Source organism: Nerophis lumbriciformis, linkage group LG07 (assembly GCF_033978685.3).
Source record: "Nerophis lumbriciformis linkage group LG07, RoL_Nlum_v2.1, whole genome shotgun sequence".
Classification (NCBI taxonomy): domain Eukaryota; kingdom Metazoa; phylum Chordata; class Actinopteri; order Syngnathiformes; family Syngnathidae; genus Nerophis; species Nerophis lumbriciformis.
In genome coordinates, this window is record NC_084554.2 from 57,486,244 (window position 1) to 57,500,951 (window position 14,708).

Genomic DNA, 14,708 nt, shown 5'->3' on the forward strand with positions numbered 1-14,708 from the left:
GACGCCTAAAGTAAGAATTGCGAGATTGTCTGGCACCTGTTGACACTATTCCCAACTTCATTTCAGCTGACGGCACAGTCTCAGTGATTTATTTGGGTGTTGGGACATCTTTATTTCTGGTGTTGGTAGTGAAGGAACTTAACACTATTAATGTGATGCACCACCTCTGGACCCGGAGTCTCCTGGTGAAGCATGTGGTATGAGAAACGGACTGATGGAGGTTGTGTCCCTCATCATTTAGCCTTGATCACATCCTGTAATCTGAACAACCCTCGTTGTAGTGATGTGTAGGTTTACTCCAGATTTCTATACAGTACTTTAGATCTTAGCTGGGTACTGAAGATCAAGGTAAGATCCTGTAATCTGAACAACCCTCGTTGTAGTGATGTGTAGGTTTACTCCAGATTTCTTTACAGTACTTTAGATCTTAGCTGGGAACTGAAGATCAAGGTACACAAACTTGGCCACATGACTTCTTAGAAAACTGTGTGACTTCTTGAACAAATCCGAGCTTCTTTTTCCTTTTCTCTGAAGCTATTCTTGACACACTCTTCTTGTCAGGCTGGTGTTGACATGAGTCCGACTATAAACAGTCTTTCCCAGCCTTGAAGAACTCAACTGGCGACTGTCCTTCTCCAGAACATGACATCAACCCAGCAAACCTGCACGTTTGCCTGGGAGAAACCTTTTCTTTTCTCCCCTCTGCCACGGTGTCTGAAGGGATTTGCTGCAGCAGTTTAGTTCCAGAGAGCATCTTTTTTTTTCCTGAAAGTCAGGCCAACAACACGTTCATCTCCACAAACTAAAGGAGGCCAAGTTCACCTGAACGTGGAGCCAGTCATGACGTGTGTTTGGAAGGTGGTGTGTTCAAGCGTACTGATCTACGTGCCGAGCGGGCAAAGGGTGACATGGCTGCAGAAGAGGCGTGTAACAGGTGGGAGGTGGCAGCTATACAGGTAAAAGCCAGTAAATTAGAATATTTTGAAAAACTTGATTTATTTCAGTAATTGCATTCAAAAGGTGTAACTTGTACATTATATTTATTCATTGCACACAGACTGATGCATTCAAATGTTTATTTCATTTAATTTTGATGATTTGAAGTGGCAACAAATGAAAATCCAAAATTCCGTGTGTCACAAAATTAGAATATTACTTAAGGCTAATACAAAAAAGGGATTTTTAGAAATGTTGGCCAACTGAAAAGTATGAAAATGAAAAATATGAGCATGTACAATACTCAATACTTGGTTGGAGCTCCTTTTGCCTCAATTACTGCGTTAATGCGGCGTGGCATGGAGTCCATGAGTTTCTGGCACTGCTCAGGTGTTATGAGAGCCCAGGTTGCTCTGATAGTGGCCTTCAACTCTTCTGCGTTTTTGGGTCTGGCATTCTGCATCTTCCTTTTCACAATACCCCACAGATTTTCTATGGGGCTAAGGTCAGGGGAGTTGGCGGGCCAATTTAGAACAGAAATAGCATGATCCGTAAACCAGGCACGGGTAGATTTTGCGCTGTGTGCAGGCGCCAAGTCCTGTTGGAACTTGAAATCTCCATCTCCATAGAGCAGGTCAGCAGCAGGAAGCATGAAGTGCTCTAAAACTTGCTGGTAGACAGCTGCGTTGACCCTGGATCTCAGGAAACAGAGTGGACCGACACCAGCTGGACTGCTGCTGAGTGGTCCAAAGTCATGTTTTCTGACGAAAGCAAATTTTGCATTTCCTTTGGAAATCGAGGTCCCAGAGTCTGGAGGAAGACAGGAGAGGCACAGGATCCACGTTGCCTGAAGTCTAGTGTAAAGTTTCCACCATCAGTGATGGTTTGGGGTGCCATGTCATCTGCTGGTGTCGGTCCACTCTGTTTCCTGAGATCCAGGAAACAGACCTGCTGACCTGCTCTATGGAGATGGAGATTTCAAGTTCCAACAGGACTTGGCGCCTGCACACAGCGCAAAATCTACCCGTGCCTGGTTTACGGACCATGGTATTTCTGTTCTAAATTGGCCCGCCAACTCCCCTGACCTTAGCCCCATAGCAAATCTGTGGGGTATTGTGAAAAGGAAGATGCAGAATGCCAGAGCCAAAAACGCAGAAGAGTTGAAGGCCACTATCAGAGCAACCTGGGCTCTCATAACACCTGAGCAGTGCCAGAAACTCATCGACTCCATGCCACGCCGCATTAACGCAGTAATTGAGGCAAAAGGAGCTCCAACCAAGTATTGAGTATTGTACATGCTCATATTTTTCATTTTCATACTTTTCAGTTGGCCAACATTTCTAAAAATCCCTTTTTTGTATTAGCCTTAAGTAATATTCTAATTTTGTGACACACGGAATTTTGGATTTTCATTTGTTGCCACTTCAAATCATCAAAATTAAATGAAATAAACATTTGAATGCATCAGTCTGTGTGCAATGAATAAATATAATGTACAAGTTACACCTTTTGAATGCAATTACTGAAATAAATCAAGTTTTTCAAAATATTCTAATTTACTGGCTTTTACCTGTATGTAGGCGTTATGGTGCTATGCAGAGTTACCTGTTACACCTTCATCATTGCCTGATGAAAGAAGTCCTTAAGCATGGCATCCATTTGGATCAAAAACTGACAAACGGACTCATTTTCTTTCATCAAAGATGGATTTTAAAGTTGTTTTTTTTACCAATATCGATACATTTCAAGTAGAGCTGCACGATTATCGACATCAAGGTTTTAATTAGTGCCATGAATAATCACTTTTTGAAATGTTCTTTCTCTGCCGTCACCGGCATTTGAGTGACAGACATGTTGGCCAATCAGAATTGTTGAGCCTTGCGTTTGTTTTTCCTCCCGCTTCAAAGAGGGAGAAAGAGGTCTCACTCTGTGCATCTCTCTTCGCAACTGAACCAATTTATTTAACGGTAGAATTAACTGAACGCAGTGAGCCCTCTTCTCACTCATTCACAATCTTTGTGTCGGTAGGCTGAGAGCGGGACGCCAGCTTTAAGCACGCCATATTGGACCAAAAATACAAAAACAAATCTGTCTGGAGCCGCAACAAATGAAAAGCCATATTACATACAGATAGTGTGTCATGAGATATAAATTGAATTAAGAGGACTTAAAGGAAACTAAATGAGCTCAAATATAGCTACAGATGAGGCATAATGATGCAATATGTACATAAAGCTAGGCTAAATAGCATGTTAGCATCAATTAGCTTGCAGTCATGCAGTGACCAAATATGTCTGATTAGCACTCCACACAAGTCAATAACATCAACAAAACTCACCTTTCATGCACAACCTTAAAAGTTTGGTGGACAAAATGAGACAGAAAAAGAAGTGGCATAAAACACGTCCTAGAAAGTCAGAGAAAGTTATACATGTAAACAAACTACGGTGAGTTCAAGGACCGCCAGTAGTAGTAGGACAAAACGGCACTCGCCAAATACTGGAATCAGTGAAGCATGTTTAATATAAACAGTGTGCTTTATAACAATTAGGGAGGTTTGTGTCATGTTTGTCCTCCTACAGAAACCATATTAAAACAAAACAAAACAAAATTTCCCCTCATCTTTTTCCATTTTTCATACATTTTTGAAAAAGCGCCAGAGAGCCACTAGGGCGGCGCTAAAGAGCCGCATCTAGAGCCGCGGGTTGCCGACCCCTGGGTTAGTAGGTTGTGAGGGCCCCCCTTTCCACTATAGCTAGAATGATGAAAAAAAAAAATATCTAGCACTAGATGGGAGTAGAGAGTTGCAACCTCACTTCAGAATGCAAAACACACAAAGTAAAACAAATATTTTACTTCTGTAGTTGTGAGGACCAGGCAAATGTCCTCACAAGTCAAAAGGTCCTCACAGAAAGGGTGGTTTGTCAAGTGTATGTCCACACAAGGATGTTGAGACAAGTACACACACACACACACAGAAGCACACAAACACACACACACACACGCACACACAGAAGCACACACACACACACACACGCACACACAAGCTCTACTCGTGACTCACCAGTGAAGTGCTGCAGAAGAACAAGATTAAGAGGGAAAACATACGATTAAAAAGCCAAAAGTCCCCTTGCGGGAATATTTCATCTTCAAATGAGATGGGCAATATGAGCCCATCAACACGGGCGAACGAGCGAGAATGTCGTGAACACGTGATGACAATAAAAAGAGACAATGGCCGACCTCATTTTATTAAACTAGGAAAACAATTCACTTTAAGATGTTCAATATTTATTTAAGGCCCTGCGATGAGGTGGCGACTTGTCCAGGGTGTACCCCGCCTTCCGCCCGATTGTAGCTGAGATAGGCTCCAGCGCCCCCCGCGACCCCAAAGGGAATAAGCGGTAGAAAATGGATGGATGGAATATTTATTTAAGTACATTTTAAGTCAATTTTGTTTGTTCAGGATAACAACGTTATTTACCTTCCAATTACAGTACAATGGTAAACATTTCTACAGTCACGAGAAATAAAAGTTGGTTATGGGTTGAGAAAAAAAAAATTCAGTCTAAGCCTGGGCCCCTGGAGAGGGGGTCCTGACTGCAGCCAAGGGGAAACAACTTCATAGCCATAGCACACATAAGCATGTGTGTAAGAGGGAAACATCAAAGGACATTGAAGACATTAAAAGAGCAGAGCTGATGCAACCAGCCATTTCTACACACAGCCACAAAAGTAAAACAACAACAAAAAAACACATATACACTGTGGTGGCCTCTGCGGTGTTCCACGCCTTAGTCTGCTGGGAGGGGCGTGGTCAGAGACAGGAGCAGATCCAACAAAGCAACCAAGAGAGCCGACTCCACCCTCGGCCGCCCACTAACTCGACCAGTGTCCAGTTCGCATGGATGAGCGAGGGTGCGTCTAAGGAGACCGAGGTGTCCGATACCTGCTCATTCAACCAAGACACTGTGAAGCTTGTCCGTCCCGGCGCCCAGTGCTAGCTCCACAGCCCCGGTCTCTTCATCCGCATCTCCTCCAGTCCCTCCAAACAGACTCAGAGACCCAGCAGCTGGTCTCCTTGTCCAAAAGGCTCCCGGGAGGCAGATCCAGAAGTTCACAAAAAAGCACAGCAGAAGTCACGAAAGTCCCACCCTTTGTCACCCAGTCCCAAAGGGTCCCCAACCGAACGGCAAAAAAGCCCCACATGGCATGAAAACAAGAGGGAAACAGTAAGAGCACAGAGCTCCTGCCAACAGCAGCCACTACAGCGGTGTCAACTTGGAAAAAAATACAATAAAAAAAAGGGCTTGGAAAGAGCACTTTGAGGAACTCCTGAACCCAACTACATCAGACTCCCCCCCCCCCTTGACAGGAGCTGAGCCTGAGGATGATGGAGGATGGACGCCGATCTCTCGGAGTGAAGTCACTGAGGTAGTTAGACAACTACACAGTGGCAAAGCTCCAGGGGTTGACGAGATTTCAAACTTCCACCGCCTCTTTCTAGGGTTTGAGGTGCTGGGACCATATTAGCTGAATAGACTAGGGTTTTGTCAATAACAAATCTCTAACCAACACATTTTACATAGAAATAAGGGTATTTTCAGGAAGAAGTATGTCAAGCCTGCGTGCAATATCACAACAATCATATGGTTATTGTCAGTAATATCAAAAAACAAAGACTAAAACCAACTACCGTATTTTCCGCACTATAAGGCGCACCGGATTATTAGCCGCACCTTCTATGAATTACATATTTCATAATTTTGTCCACCAATAAGCCGCCCCGGACTAAAAGCCGCGCCTACGCTGCGCTAAAGTGAATGTCAAAAAAACGCTGCGCTAAAGTGAATGTCAAAAAAACAGTCAGATAGTTCAGTCAAACTTTAATAATATATTGAAAACCAGCGTTCTAACAACTCTGTCCCAAAATGTACGCAAATGTGCAATCACAAACATAGTAAAATTCAAAATGGTGTAGAGCAATAGTAACATAATGTTGCTCGAACGTTAATGTCACAACACACAAAATAAACATAGCGCTCACCTTCTGAAGTTATTCTTCATTCGTAAATCCTTCGAATTCTTCGTCTTCGGTGTCCGAATTGAAAAGTTGCGCAAGCGTGGGATCCAAAATGGCCGGTTCCGTCTCGTAGAAGTCATCGGGAGTCAGTGTCGCTGTTGTTCTGTGAATCCTGCCTTCCGGAAAGCTCGGACCACAGTTGTGACCGAAATATCTGCCCAAGCATTTACGATCCACTGGCAAATGTTGGCGTATGTCGTCCGAGGCTGTCTGCCCGTCTTAGTGAAGGTGTGTTCGCCTTCGGAGCTGTGTGAAAAAAGCCACCCGGCCTCTTCGCGTAAACTTCCCTTAACCACTCGCTCATCTTTTCTTCATCCATCCATCCCTTCGAGTTAGCTTTTATGATGACGCCGGCTGGAAAGGTCTCTTTTGGCAAGGTCTTCCTTTTGAATATCACCATGAGTGGAAGTTAGCATGGCAAGCTAGAACCACAGTGAAGGATGACTTCTCATTCCCTGTGGAGCGAATATTCACCGTACGTGCTCCCGTTCCACAGTGCGGTTCAGTTGCTGTGAAATACGGTAGTAATCCGTGTGCGGATGGAGAGATTGCGTCTTTTTATGAACCGGATCGTTTAGTAGGAGCCATTTTGTGGTCTTTACAGATGTAAACAGGAAATGAAACGTACGGTGATATCCGCGCGTTTTTTCTTCTTCTTCCGGGGGCGGGTGAAGCGCTTCCTGTTCTATGGGGGCGGGTGAAGCGCTTCCTGTTCTATGGGGGCGGGTGCTTTCCTTGGCGGTTGCTTGCGTAGAAGAAGAAGCGCTTCCTGTTCTACCGGGAAAAAAGATGGCGGCTGTTTACCGAAGTTGCGAGACCGAAACTTTATGAAAATGAATCGTAATAAAGCGCACCGGGTTATTAGGCGCACTGTCAGCTTTTGAGAAAAATTGTGGTTTTTAGGTGCGCCTTATAGTGCGGAAAATACGGTACAACCAACGCTAGCAATAATTATACTGGTGAAAATAAGTAGAGCATGCTTAGCAGACTAATGTACGCCCGAAACTAAAGAGGAGACATTTTACCAAGGTATACCTATCAAGGAGGAAAATGAGCAAGTTTCATTTTCATTGGTCTCCATCTTTCAAAGATGAAGACACAAATCCTGGTTTTGTTCCTGGCTTTGTCATGAATAGGTTGAGAATGGTCACTTTTAAATTGACTAAGGTCTGACATGTTTAGTAACTTTACCAGTGGCAGTAGCCAGACCAAGATGGCGGTGTGTAACTGGCAACCTGCATGTGACACACTCACTGACTATTTAATTGGTCAAATGGTGGACTGAAAACAATAACAATATTTCGGGGCTGTAGATCTAATTTAGAAATGAGCACATCCTGGCTGAACTACTGTTATCAGTTATAGAGTTATTGAAAAAGAAGATGATTTATTAATGCCTTTTGACATATCAGGGCCATTTAATGATGAATTGACATGAAATTATTTCTTATGGCTCCTTTAAAAAATAGCTGCGAATGGCTAGGGCCACACTTTGGACACCCCTGTCCTAAAGGTCTTGAGTACAGCATATTACTTGCAAAGACATAAACTTGCGTTTGTTAACTCTAGCAGGAGTTAATGTCACGAGTACATCTAGAGTACAGAAGGTGTATCCTTGTCCTCAACAACCCTTTTCCTAATTGCCTGTAAAAACACCTTGACAAAGTACAATTCCTCAGCCTGCAGTATTTGCCCTATTAGAGGCTGCACGTGCAAGTGAGAAAGTGTCGGACTAATCCCAACGCTTACTTGGCCAAGTGGAATGATTAGCCTTCTGTTCAGGTCATGATTGGCCACTTCATCTCCTCTTTCCGTCACAACGTGTAGCCTGATGCTGAGACTTGTGCGCAGTCCGAGACTCTGCTGGTGGAGGTTAGTGGTCGGGACGCCGCCCTCTGTACCTCCAACCAAGTCCATTAGATGAGGAAATGTGCTATAACGTTTAAAGTTTAAGAGCAGAAGGTGTTCTTCTGATTCATGATAGTTTGTGTCAACAAAAGGTTTCCAATGTTTTCAAAGGCCGTCTAAGATGAAATGTGACAAAGTGATTTGATTGGGTTGTCCCAGCACTGATAGAAAAGGTCAAGTGGAGTCATTTCTCCTCCTCAGCACAGCAAATGAAATATGACTTGAGCACGTGAAGGTGACCCCTGTCAGCCGGCGAGTCTTCTGCAGATTGCTTTCTTTGTCTAATCCGCCTCACTCCGAGCAGCTGTGACAGACTGGTCATTAATTAATATTGCCACAACAAATTAGAGACAGGGCCGAGCTGCCCGTCTCCACAGGAGATGCCCCAGCAAGCCTGAGAGGGACGAGGTGTGAACAACACGCCGGAGAGGAGTTCATTAGCGGCGTTACGGCCTCAGCAGATCAACGCCAAGTGACAGCCACCACAGCACGCCGTCCTCCCAGCATCAGCTGTGATTAACACCATGGTCTGCTGGTGCAAATAGTCTGACACAACGTTTGGAGCCGTCAATCTTCCGTTTCGCCAGGGAAAATGGACCTTGTGTCTGAATGAAGCACAATCGGCTGTATTGGCCAAGCCAACACACAGAATTGGACTAAAAACAAACATTACCACTTAAAATACAAACCTAAATAACTCATGTGTGCAAGGCTTCAGAATAAGACGTGAGTATGAGTTAGTACCTTGACAGGGACAGATTAATTCCAGAGTTATTTTACGGCGTTCATCAGATTGATAGCCTGAGGGAAGAAACTGTTCTTATGACGGCTCCTTTTGGCATACTGTGATTTGTAACGGCTGCCGAATGGGTCTGCAGAGATGCTACCTGCCCATTTCCTGGCCCGGGACCGGTATAAGTCCTGGATGGGGGGAGGTGGACACCGATGATCTGATTGTCCCTTGCAGTCTGTGTGTGACCAGCCCACTCAGACCATGATGGAGGTGCACAGGACAGACTGAATGCTGGACGTGTAGAACCTGTCCCGGGGCAGGAAGTACATCCTCTGCTGGGCCTTTTTTCTGACCGTGTCAATAGCACCGTGTACATGGACAACATGTATTTAATCTGATCATCATCGGGTTTAAAATGGCCCTGTGTACATGGATCACACCTTAGATCGGAACACTTTACTTTGACATGCGCAGAACCTAGCATAAACAGATAAGGTGTGTTATTGTTTTTGCTACAAATGAGCTCCCTGCAGGTGCTGAAGAAACAGTGACTTCCACTGGAAACAAACATGACTTTGTGCATTTCTGCTTGTCCGACGTTATCACAGTATTTATTTTTATTTTTTTCTGTTCACTACTTTTGTTTCACCTCTCTTTTTGAAATGGAACTGTTCTATGCCTTTTATGTTGAGATTATGGACAGGTTATTGTCCATCTTAAGGTTACGACATTCTGTGGAAATGTTTGAGGCTAGCAGTTAGCACTTGGAGTATCTGTAAATTCAAGAATAAAAATGTGTTAAGATGACAAGTGGATACCTTCTTTTATTGTTACATGGACACATGACACTCCACACCATACTTTTGATTTTGCTAGTCTGGTTTTAAAACAGTGGTTCTTAACCTTGTTGGAGGTACCAAACCCCACCAGTTTCATATGCGCATTCACCAAACCCTTCTTTAGGGAAAAATAAAATGTTTTTTTTTTTCAAATTCAAGAAAAAATTATGTTTTTTTACTGGTGCACAAAATGAAGCGTGCATGAACATCACCTTGTTCAAAGAACAAAACCAACACAATGCATGAACTCCCAACAAAATACACACTTTACACACATTACCATGAATTGATTAACATAGACCCCGACTTAAACAAGTGTAAAAACTTATTGAGGTGTTACCATTTAGTGGTCAATTGTACGGAATATGTACTTCACTGTTTCATATCATGTATTCTCTTCCTTTGTAATCTGCTAGTAAAAGTTTCAATCGATCAATCGAACAACCACTACCAAGCAGCCAAGTCCTGGTCTCTCCTGCTCCTGCCTACTAACTCTCCCAGCACATGGCATGATCAACTACTAACTACTAACTCTCCCAGCACATGGCATGATCAACTACTAACTACTAACTCTCCCAGCACATGGCATGATCAACTACTAACTCTCCCAGCACATGGCATGATCAACTACTAACTCTCCCAGCACATGGCATGATAAACTACTAACTATTATCTCTCCCAGCACATGGCATGATAAACTACTAACTCTCCCAGCACATGGCATGATCAACTATTAACTACTAACTCTCCCAGCACATAACATGATAAACTACTAACTACTAACTCTCCCAGCACATAACATGATAAACTACTAACTACTAACTCTCCCAGCACATAACATGATAAACTACTAACTACTAACTCTCCCAGCACATAACATGATAAACTACTAACTACTAACTCTCCCAGCACATAACATGATAAACTACTAACTACTAACTCTCCCAGCACATGGCATGCTAAACTACTAACTACTAACTCTCCCAGCACATGGCATGATCAACTACTAACTACTAACTCACCCAGCACATAACATGATAAACTACTAACTACTAACTCCCCCAGCACATAGCATGCTAAACTACTAACTACTAACTCTCCCAGCACATGGCATGATCAACTACTAACTACTAACTCTCCCAGCACATGGCATGATAAACTAACTCTCCCAGCACATGGTATGATCAACTACTAACTACTAACTCTCCCAGCACATAACATGATAAACTACTAACTCTCCCAGCACATAGCATGGTAAACTACTAACTACTTATTCTCCCAGCACATGACATGATAAACTACTAACTACTAACTCTCCCAGCACATGGCATGATAAACTACTAACTCTCCCAGCACATGGCATGATAAACTACTAACTTCTAATTCTCCCAGCACATGGCATGATAAACTACGAACTACTAACTCTCCCAGCACATGGCACGATCAACTACTAACTACTAACTCTCCCAGCACATGGCATGATCAACTACTAACTCTCCCAAAACATGGCATGATCAACTACTAACTACTAACTCTCCCAGCACATGGCATGATCAACTACTAACTACTAACTCCACCAGCACATGGCATGCTAAACTACTAACTACTAACTCTCCCAGCACATGGCATGATCAACTACTAACTACTAACTCTCCCAGCACATGGCATGATAAACTACTAACTCTCCCAGCACATGGTGTGATCAACTACTAACTACTAACTCTCCCAGCACATAACATGATAAACTACTAACTCTCCCAGCACATAGCATGGTAAACTACTAACTACTTATTCTCCCAGCACATGACATGATAAACTACTAACTACTAACTCTCCCAGCACATGGCATGATAAACTACTAACTCTCCCAGCACATGGCATGATAAACTACTAACTTCTAATTCTCCCAGCACATGGCATGATAAACTACTAACTACTAACTCTCCCAGCACATGGCACGATCAACTACTAACTACTAACTCTCCCAGCACATGGCATGATCAACTACTAACTCTCCCAAAACATGGCATGATCAACTACTAACTACTAACTCTCCCAGCACATGGCATGATCAACTACTAACTACTAACTCTCCCAGCACATGGCATGATCAACTACTAACTACTAACTCTCCCAGCACATGGCATGATAAACTACTAACTCTCCCAGCACATGGCATGATAAACTACTAACTATTATCTCTCCCAGCACATGGCATGATAAACTACTAACTCTCCCAGCACATGGCATGATCAACTATTAACTACTAACTCTCCCAGCACATGGCATGATACACTACTAACTACTAACTCTCCCAGCACATGGCATGATAAACTACTAACTACTAACTCTCTCAGCACATGGCATGATCAACTACTAACTCTCCCAGCACATGGCATGATAAACTACTAACTACTAAGTCTCCCAGCACATGGCATGATCAACTACTAACTACAAACTCTCCCAGCACATGGCATGATAAACTACTAACTATTATCTCTCCCAGCACATGGCATGATAAACTACTAGCTCTCCCAGCACATGGCATGATCAACTACTAACTCTCCCAGCACATGGCATGATAAACTACTAACTCTCCCAGCACATGACATGATCAACTACTAACTACTAACTCTCCCAGCACATGGCATGATAAACTACTAACTACTAACACAGACACTCGTAAGGGTGTTAGCATAGCACGTACAAATATGCATGAAAACACTCTTGCAGGCATCACACACGGGGCCCTTAGGTAGTATCAATTGTTTTAGTTCTATTGTAAAACTTACAAACATTTTTGAAATGATGAATCCAGCGGGAATGCTATGGACGGCTAAACTTCCGGTCCAAGGCACAAAACAGGAAGTACAATTTCAACCCTCAGCACCTGCAGTGAGCTAGATTGCCTAAAAGATGGCTCCATAACGCAAACATAACACACCTTTTCAGTGTGTCTGTGCTGGCCATGGGAAATTGTGCAATATCTACCTCCCCTGTTACATTCATAAAACTACTGTATTGTAGTTTTTTGTTCACCCCAACAACTATAGTGTTGTTTTCAAACAATACATGTTGTCTAAAAGTTAGTTTTTCTTTTTAAAAGACATTTCACACATTGAAATGGTTGTGTTTTGGTAGGGCCAGCACAGATTAAATTGAATCAACAATCATTTCAAAGGGCGGGGCTGCTTTAAAATAGGAGGATTCTGAGTTTGATGCTCGGTCCTGCTCATAAGTTGAGGTACGGTACTACTGTATTTGCTTAAAACGCCTGTGCAAAATATTATGCTGTAAAGGCCAGTTTCATCAACTATTTTTGCTTTTTGATGATCACTTTTGTCACTTTCAAAATGCGTCAGTGATTCTTGTGGGCTTTTCTTTCTTTGATGCAAGGGTAACCAAACGTTTCTGGCAGAAGGCAGTAAGAAAAACTACAGCCTGGTTAGTATATGTAGCGTGTAGTCCTGAAAACTGTACATGTATCCTTTGACTGCTGAAAGAATGTGTTGTTCTGAATAATGTGTCATTGCTCTGGCTAGCTGCAGAGCCCTTAGCTCACAAGCTATCACAATAACCAAAAGGTCATAAAAACATAGCATGTGTTAATCTGCATTAAAGAAAATAGGGACATTAAAATTATGTTAAATTTGTTCATTAAAGTTAATTAGTCATAAAGTCATGAACGTAACAGCCCTAATCAAAGCTAATTATTATCTGTGACCTCTGTAATTTGAGGGAAGGGGATGAATGAGACTCGGCATGGTTGTATGTTTCAGCGCTCGTTCCACTCATCTTTTCCTGACGTAAAAGCAGCATGAAAGACTAAAGATTTGTGTGTGAGGTGATCAAAGTTGGAATAAGAGCCTATTTAACAGGGAAATGTTAGCATCTTCCTCAAGTGTCTAATACCTATGTAAAATATGACCTATGAAGCTGTACTGCGTCAGCTTTGAGGGAAACCTTTAACAAAATGGTTGCTGGGGTCAAGTCACTTGGCGTAAAGGAAAAACGCCCCTGTAATCTTTTCCAAAGAACCTGGGCTGGCCGTGGCTTGCTGCGATACTAAGTCTTCATTGTTTGAGACTGTCCTCCTTTCCCCTCCAGAGCCTCTCTACCGGTGTGCTGGAGCATGGCAACAATCAATTCTGAGGAACCTCTCACACTCCATTAAAAGCATAACCAAGTTCATTACAATTTCATAGGCGCTCAGGTAGCAAATGGCTTCTGATAAATCATGGCTATTGGTCCTGTGTGGCCTTGTGTGTTGTAGGTTTATCTCTGCTTCTCAGGCAGGGGAGAGGTCTGAATGTGTGGCCTTTAAATGACCTTCCAGGCAATGGACACTTGGATGTCTGTGAAGGCAACATTGGACTATTTCTAGACATCCATCAAACATCTGTACCCTGGGAATTAACAGGTTTTCAACCTGTGAAGCACGCTTGCTTTCTTGGGCGCCAGATAACTTTAGAACGGGACCGAAACAAGCAACACATCTGTAGTTTCACCTTTCGCCCACCAGATGTCAACAAAGACTGGGAGATAACACCAAAGCACAAAGTGAAAGTTCGAAAACCCGAGAGCTACATTCCAGCTGTTTGATGCCCACCATTAGACAAATTGGGGAAACTTCTTCTTACTTAAGAATATTAAAACATTTACATCAAATGCATTGGAAATGTCACTAAAACAGAAGTGTCATGGATCAAACACTAGGAAGCATCAACACGTGATGAAACTCGAGGAGTGATACTCAATGATTCAGAAGAAAAACATCATCAATCAAATGGAACTAGGAAAAGGGAACAAGAGTATGGATAACTTTGATCTTGCCAAATAAGGGAAATGTTATTTCCCGTTAAGATATATATATATATGTCTTAATAAGGTTATCCAAAAAATAGTGCTCGATACCGTAGTAGAGCGCAATATATGTATGTGTGGGAAAAAAATCACAAGACTATTTCATCTCTACAGGCCTGTTTCATGAGGGGGGGTACCCTCAATCATCAGGAGATTTTAATGGGAGCATTCGCATACCATGGTTTATATATAGGGCACAGAGTGGGTGGGTACAGGCTGGCCTAGGGGCGTGGTGATTGGCTCATGTGTTACCTAGGAGGTGTTTCCGTCTATGGCGGCATGTTGTTACAATTTCGCTGCGCTTGTTGAGGGATGACAGGTCTGGACGGTAAATAATAAACAGTTT

General features: G+C 42.9%; 1 protein-coding gene across 1 annotated transcript in view; it reads left to right on the forward strand.

The window, feature by feature from the left end:
* adarb2 (adenosine deaminase RNA specific B2 (inactive)) overlaps positions 1 to 14,708 on the forward strand; it is a 420,947-nt gene that overhangs the window by 265,553 nt on the left and 140,686 nt on the right. The gene's annotated exons all lie outside the window — the stretch shown is intronic.